The following is an 8,374-nucleotide window of genomic DNA, read 5'->3' on the forward strand; positions in this document are numbered from 1 at the left end:
AGGAATATCATTGTGTGATGTATGTGTGGGTTCTCCATAAACAGTTATGTAAATGTGCCTCAAATATGTTCTTTAAATTTATTTTGGAGGCAGTGCAAAAATCAAGCCTGTCTTATACAAAGGAATGTGGCCCATTTGCTTTCAGGCAGAGGACAAGGAAAGCACAGTTACATATGAGGTAAACAAAGCATACAAGCTAACAAGCGGTGGAGGAAACAGTTTAGTGACCAGATGGGGGCAGAGTCTGCACTCTGAGGAAATCTTCCTGGATTTTGAGACAAAGACCATGGAGTTTGGAAAATAAAAGGAGAGCACAAAGACATTCTAGGTATCCATCACTTAGAGCATGTCTGCACTACGAAATTAAGTCCATTTTATAGAAGTCGATCATTAGCAACCGATTGTATACAGTCGATTGTGCATGTCCCCCTAAGCGCATTAGGTCAGCAGAGTGCATCCTCAATACCGTGGCTAGCATCGACTCACGGAGTGGTGCACTGTGGGTAGCTATCCCACAGTCCCCGCTGCCCATTGGAATTCTTGGTTAAGCTCCCAATGCCTGATGGGGCAAAAACATTGTTGCGGGTGGTTTTGGGTACGTCGTCAGTCTCCCCTCCTTCCCTCCCTTCTTGAAAGCAATGGCAAACAATCATTTAGCGCCTTTTTTCCTGGGTTAGCATCATAGAATGTCAGGGTTGGAAGGGACTTCAGGAGGTCATCTAGTCCAACCCCCTGCTCAAAGCAGGACCAATTCCCAACTAAATCATCCCAGCCAGGGCTTTGTCAAGCCTGATCTTAAAAACCTCTAAGGAAGGTGATTCCACCACCTCCCATAGCACGGCAAGCATGGAGCCCGCTCAGCTGCACACTGCTTTTGTGAGCATTGTAAACATCTCATGCATTATCCTGCAGTATGTGCAGAGCCTGGCTAGGAGCCGCCAGCACAAGGATGATTGTGAGGACGACCTGAACACAGATGTTCCTGAAAGCACAGGATGTGGCAATTGGGACATCATGGTGGCAGTGGAGCAGGTTGATACAGTGGAACGCCGATTCTAGACCCAGCAAACAAGCACAGACTGGTGGGACCGCATAGTGTTGCAGGTATGGGTGATTCTCAGTGTCTGCAAAACTTTCGCATGCATAAGGCCGCTTTCATGGAACTGTGTGAGTTGCTTTCCCCCACCCTGAAGCGCAGGAATACCAAGATGAGACCTGCTCTGACAGTTGAGAAGCAAGTGGCAATATCCCCGTGGAAGCTTGCAACCCCTGACTGCTACTGGTCAGTCGGGAATCAATTCGGAGTGGGCAAATCTATCATGGAGGGCTGCTGTGACCCAAGTAGCCAACCTTAGAATCATAGAATATCAGGGTTGGAAGGGACCTCAGGAGGTTATCTAGTCCAAAGCATACTGCCTTTCCTCAGTTGCAGCTGGCATGCCTCAGGGAAAATCTGCACTCGGCCCACATAGGGGCACTTGCACAGCGTGGAGCAACTTGTGCCCTTCATGGAATGAGGCTTTATGCCCTGATACACATTAATCAGGGATACTTGCAGAGTCCCAGCCATCTTTTGTGGAGTCAACATCAGCTGCTTGCCCAAAATCTGCCAGACACCTGGTCTCAAAAAGAGCACCCCCTCATGGTGAGTTGATTCAAATGTTACATGGACTGGTGATGACAACATCTCCCCAGCCTCCCTCAACCTAACCCAGAACACCACTGAGCCTACAATTTCAACTCTACATGCTGCACCCACAGCCAGGATAATAGTATATAGGCCTTCAATTCATTACAATCTCTCCTGTAGGCAGGTCAAACCAGTTATCTCATCAGAGAAAGCAATTAGGTTAGTCAGGCATGACTTTCCCTTGATGAATCCATACTGACTGTTTCTAATCACTTTCCTCTCCTCTAAGTGCTTCAGAATTGATTCCTTGAGGACCTGCTCTATGATTTTTCCAGGGACTGAGGTGAGGCTGACGGGCCTGTAGTTCCCCAGATCCTCCTTCTTCCCTTTTTTAAAGATAGGCACTACATTAGCCTTTTTCCAGTCATCCGGGACCTCCCCTGATCGCCATGAGTTTTCAAAGATAATGGCCAATGGCTCTGCAATCACATCCGCCAACTTCTTTAGCACCCTCGGATGCAGCGGATCCGGCACCATGGACTTGTGCTCGTCCAGCTTTTCTAAGTAGTCCTGAACCACTTCTTTCTCCACAGAGGACTGGTCATCTCCTCCCCATGCTGTGCCGCCCACTGCAGTAGTCTGGGAGCTGACCTTGTTCATGAAGACAGAGGTAAAAAAAGCATTGAGTACATTAGTTTTTTCCACATCCTCTGTCACTAGGGTGACCAGATGTCCCGATTTTATAGGGACAGTCCAGATATTTGAGGCTTTTTCTTATATAGAAGCCTATTATCCCCCCACCCCATCCCAATTTTTCACACTTGCTGTCTGGTCACCCTATCTGTCACTAGGTTGCCTCCCTCAGTCAGTAAGGGGCCCACACTTTCCTTGACTTTCTTCTTGTTGCTAACATACCTGAAGGAACCCTTCTTGTTACTCTTAACATCTCTTGCTAGCTGCAACTCCAAGTGTGATTTGGTCTTCCTGATTTCACTCCTGCATGCCTGAGCAATATTTTTATACTCATCCCTGGTCATTTGTCCAACCTTCCACTTCTTGTAAGCTGCTTTTGTCCGTTTAAGATCAGCAAGAATTTCACTGTTAAGCCAAGCTAATCGCCTGCCATATTTACTATTCTTTCTACACATCGGGATGGTTTGTTCCTGCAACCTCAATAAGGATTCTTTAAAATATAGCCAGCTCTCTTGGACTCCTTTCCCCCTCATGTTATTCTCACAGGGGATCCTGCCATCAGTTCCCTGAGGGAGTCAAAGTCTGCTTTTCTGAAGTCCAGGGTCCGTATTCTGCTGCTCTCCTTTCTTCCTTGTGTCAGGATCCTGAACTAGACCATTTCATGGTCACTGCCTCCCAGGTTCCCATCCACCTTTGTTTCCCCTACTAATTCTTCCCGGTTTGTGAGCAGCAGGTCAAGAAGAGCTCTGCCCCTAGTTGGTTCCTCCAGCACTTGCACCAGGAAATTGTCCCCTACACTTTCCAAAAACTTCCTGGATTGTCTGTGCACTGCTGTATTGCTCTCCCAGCAGATATCAGGATGATTGAAGTCTCCCATGAGAACCAGGGCCTGCGATCTAGTAACTTCTGTTAGTTGCCAAAAGAAAGCCTTGTCCACCTCATCCCCCTGGTCCGGTGGTCTATAGCAGACTCCCACCACGACATCACCTTTGTTGCTCACACTTCTAAACTTAATCCAGAGACTCTCAGGTTTTTCTGCAGTTTCACACTGGAGCTCTGAGCAGTCATACTGCTCTCTTACATACAATGCAACTCCCCCACCTTTTCTGCCCCACCTATCCTTCCTGAACAGTTTATATCCATCCATGACAGTTCTCCAGTCATGTGAGTTATCCCACCAAGTCTCTGTTATTCCAATCACATCATAGTTCCTTGACTGTGCCAGAACTTCCAGTTCTCCCTGCTTGTTTCCCAGGCTTCTTGCATTTGTGTATAGGCACTTAAGATAACTCGCTGATCATCCCACTTTCTCAGTATGAGACAGGAGTCCTCCCCTCTTGCGCTCTCCTGCTCGTGCTTCCTCCCGGTATCCCATTTCCCCAGTAACCTCAGGGCTTTGGTCTCCATCCCCTGGTGAACCTAGTTTAAAGCCCTCTTCACTAGGTTAGCCAGCCTGCTGGCGAAGATGCTCTTCCCTCTCTTCGTTAGGTGGAGCCCATCTCTGCCTAGCACTCCTTCTTGGAACACCATCCCATGGTCGAAGAATCCAAAGCCTTCTCTCCAACACCACCTGTGTAGCCATTTGTTGACTTCCATGATTCAACGGTCTCTACCCAGGCCTTTTCCTTCCACAGGGAGGATGGACGAGAACACCACTTGTGCCTCAAACTCCTTTATCCTTCTTCCCAGAGCCACATAGCCTGCAGTGATCCGCTCAAGGTCATTCTTGGCAGTATCATTGGTGCCCATGTGGAGAAGCAGGAAGGGGTAGCAATCTGAGGGCTTGATGAGTCTCGTCAGTCTCTCCGTCACATTGTGAATCCTAACTCCTGGCAAGCAGCAGACCTCTCAGTTTTCCCGGTCGGAGCAGCAGATAGATGACTCAGTCCCTCTTAGGAGGGAGTCCCCAACCACCATCACCCTCCTCCTCCTCTTGGGAGCAGTGGTCGTAGAACCCCCATCCCTAGGACAGTGCATCTCATGCCTTCCAATCGGTGGAGTCTCCTTCTGCTCCCTTCCCTCAGATATATCATCTAGTCCACTTTCTGCATTAGTACCTGTGGAGAGAACATGAAAATGGTTGCTCATCTTTATCTGCATTGCTGGTACATGGACACTCCTCTTTCTTCTTCTTGAGGTCACATGCTGCCAAATTTCTTCACCATCCTTCTGTCCGTGCGGCGCAGCCTGCTCTGATTCTTCAGAACATTGTGCCTGTAGAAACATATTCTGACATCTGTACAGGAAATCTTAATTTTCTCTTATGCAACGCAGGGTTGATACTTGTTTCTCCAGACCTCGAACCTTCTCTTCCAATATGGAGACCAGCTTGCACTTTGTACAGACAAAGTCGCTTCTGACCTGTGGAAGAAAGACAAACACGGTACAACCTGTGCAGGTAACAACAGCTGAACGCTCACCATCCATATTACCTTCCTTCTAAGAGCTTCCTCAGCTATAGCAGAAACTACTAAGAGAAGCCCACAAGATGAAAGCCTCAGTGGGGTCTCCCCAGGCGAACTCCCAGACAAACTCCCTCAGTTAGCCTCCGCTGTTCATCGCCTTCTGCTAACAAGGGTAGTTACTCTGGGAACTATGCAGGTCATAGTGGATGGCTTTGCTGCAATGGGGTTCCCTAACTATGGTGAGGGCGATAGATGGAACCCATATCCCTATCTTGGCACTACCTTGCCAAACACTACATAAACCACAAGGGATACTTCTCACTAGTGCTGCAAGCACTGGTGGATCACAAGGGCCGTTTCACTGACATCAGCATGGGATGGTCAGGAAAGTTGCATGATGCTTGCATCTTTCGGAACTCCGGGCTGTTCAAAAAGCTGCAAGAAGGGACTTTCTTCCCAGACCAGAAAATTACTGTTGGGGCTGTTGAGATGCCAATAGTTATCCTTGGGAACCCAGCCTACCCCTTGCTCCCATGTCTCATGAAGCCATACACAGGCAGCCTGGACAGTAGTAAGGAGCAGTTCAACTATAGGCTGAGCAAGTGCAGAATGGTGGTAGAATGTGCCTTTGGACGTTTAAAAGGGTGCTAGCGCTGTTTGCTGAGTAGGTTAGACCTCAGCACAACCAATATTCCTATTGCTGCTTGCTGTGTGCTTCATAATATCTGTGAGAGTAAGGGGGAGACGTTCATGGCGGGGTGGGAGACTGAGGGAAATCGCCTGGCAGCCAATTTTGAACAGCCAGACACCAGGGCAATTAGAAGAGCACACCGAGGCACACTGAGCATCAGAGAGGCTTTGAAAAACAGTTTCATGACTGACCAGACTATGGTGTGACAGTTGTGTGTGTTTGTCCTTGATGCAAAGCTGCCCCCTTTGTTGAATGTACTTCCCTGTAAGCCAATCCACCTCCCCCCCTTCAACCACAGCTGGCACAGGAAATAAAGTCCCTATTGTTCTGAATCCATTGACTAGTAAAATCACTGACTAGTAAAAGGTAGCCTGGATGGGGTGGGGGAGGAGGGAAGGACAAGGCCACATTGCTTATTGTAGCCACGCTACAAATTAAAGCTGTTTGAATGACAGATTTCGGTTGCTTGGGCCATCCTCTGGAGTTGAGTGTCTGGGTGCCCGGAGCCTCCCTCTACGTTCTTGGGCATCTGGGTGAGGAGGCTATGGAACTTGGCGGGGTGGGCAGGCAGTTACACAATGGATGCAGTGGGGGTCTGTACTCTAGTTGTCTTTCCTGAAGCTCCACCAGATGCCTCATCATGTCTGTTTGCTCCCCCATTAGCCTCAGCATCTCCTTCTGCGTGTTCTGATCACACTCACTGTATTCTTTCCTGGCCTCTGCCACCGAATGCCTTCATGCATTCAACTGTGCCCTATCAGTGTGGGAGGACTGCATGAGCTCTGAAAACATGTCATTGTGAGTGCGTTTTTTCGCCTTCTAATCTGCGATAACCTCAGGGATGGAGTTGATACGGGGAGCATAGAAACACTTGCAGCTGCAGTGGGGAAAAGAAGGGAGAGTAGAATTTAAGAAGATACATTTCTGAGAACAAAAGGGAGACTCTCACAATGAATCAAGCAATTCATAGCAGACAGCACATGAAAGTGACCAAAACTCAGGACCATTCGCTGCCATGCTTTGTGCTGCAATGATTCCAGACCACTTGCCACTGGTTGGGGAGGAGTACAGCAGTCGATTTTAAGAGTCCTTTAGGTCAGCAGAATGGGGTTGGTTGTGTAGCCGTATTGCTAATACGCCCTAACGTGGCTAAATTTGACCTAACCTCATAGTGTAGACCAGGCCTTAGGGAACAAAGGGAAGAGCACCTTCTAGTTCTGTGAATGTTGGATCCTCTGGCCTGGAGGGCTATTTATGCTGGTAATTTGATGTAAGTGAGAAAATGTCTTAGGAAAAGAACTATGTGAGTCCTTTTGGCCCAGCCCACTGCAGGACTCCCAAGAGATTGATGACAGGATAGGGCATAGACCAGGGGTGCCAGAACGTGGGGGGGGGCAGTCAGGGAGCCATGGCCCCTCACTTCTTACCAGCCATAAGGGTGAGTGATGGGGGCAGGGGTGAATAGGATGGAGCGGGGCCTTGAGGGAAGGGGCGGCTTGAAGGCGGGAGTTTGGGGGGAAGGGGCAGCATGAGGGTGAGGGTTTAGGGGGCCGGGGCAGCATGAAGGCAGGGGCTTGTTGAGATGGGTAGGATGCGGCATGGTAGTTTGGGCACCTGTGATGTTGCTACTAACTTTTTTAAAGTTGCCGAAGTAAATGGCAAAGACTGTCTAGAGTGGAGGGACAGATTTCTCAGGCCAGAGAGGGCATGGTCAGGGAAACTGGCATGTTACCTGGGAAAATGTACAACTCCTCACACTGGGAAAGTTTAAAGCCACCGTGCCTTTGGAGTGCGCTTGGAGTAGGAAGGGCTAGAAGGCATTTCAAAAGTTGGTGTGTTGGATTCCATTCCAGCAGACATGCTTGTGAGTAATGATCTATTAACTATCTCTGAGACTATTAATATAGTAGTAAAGGCATTTTGGTCCGTAATCCCAGAAGGGAATTGTGAAGACAGAGGAACAGCTGAGGATAGCGTGACCAGATAGAAAGCATGAAAAATCAGGATGGGGGGTGGAGGGCTCATAGGTGCCTGTATAAGAAAAAGTTCCTTATATTGGGACTGTCCCTATAAAATTGGGACCTCTGGTCACCCTAGCTGAGGGGTCTGGGACATTCCCAGCTTAGCAGAGGTTCATTCTGGTTTAATAGAAGGAGGCAGTGTGTTTGTATAGACCAGGAGGTAGGAGCCTGTCCCTGTGGATGAGGCAGTTACCAGAGCTGAGCGCAGGCAGGAATTTGCAGCAGAACAGACAGCAGACCCATCCCTAGAAAGCATAAGCAGGATCATCTCCAGGGGACCCCATTTGGGGAAATAGAGAAAGGTTGTTGTTTTTTTTTTTTTTTTTGAAGAGGGAGGAAGATTATACAGAAATGCTCCCATAGGGAAAAATAGGGGAAGCCTTACAAGCAACTGATGGTTCCTGTTAGGTATCATAGGAAGCTAATGATGTCAGCCCATGGCTGTCCTTTTGCAGGTCACTTGGGGACTCAGAGGACATTTGAAAGGTTAAAAAGGAATTTTTACTGGCCAGATATTCAGAATGAGGTGAGAGACTATTGCAGGTCTTGTGACTTCTGTCAGAAACTGAAGAGACCTGTAGGGTCTCACAAAGCTCCCCTGCATCCCTTCCCTGTAATCACAGAGCATTTATTAGGTTGGCAATGGATATTGTGGGCACTATGCCCTGGCCAACCCACAGAGGAAAGAAATATATTTTAGTAATCATGGGTGGCGGGTGGACCCCCACTTCAGGGAGGCTAGCCCCACAGCCCCGCTGCTTCTGTCCAACCCCCCCCCCCCGCACAGCTAGACCCCCAACCCCCCTCTGGGCTATCTTGCTGCTTTCCCCTGAGCCTTCTCCTACCTTCCTGACCTTCCTCCTCTCTGGGGTCACCAACCTCCCAACTCCCTCATAAGAACATAAGAATGGCTGTACTGGGTCAGACCAAAGGT

Source organism: Trachemys scripta, chromosome 2 (genome assembly GCF_013100865.1).
Source record: "Trachemys scripta elegans isolate TJP31775 chromosome 2, CAS_Tse_1.0, whole genome shotgun sequence".
In the NCBI taxonomy this organism is placed as follows: Eukaryota; Metazoa; Chordata; order Testudines; family Emydidae; genus Trachemys; species Trachemys scripta.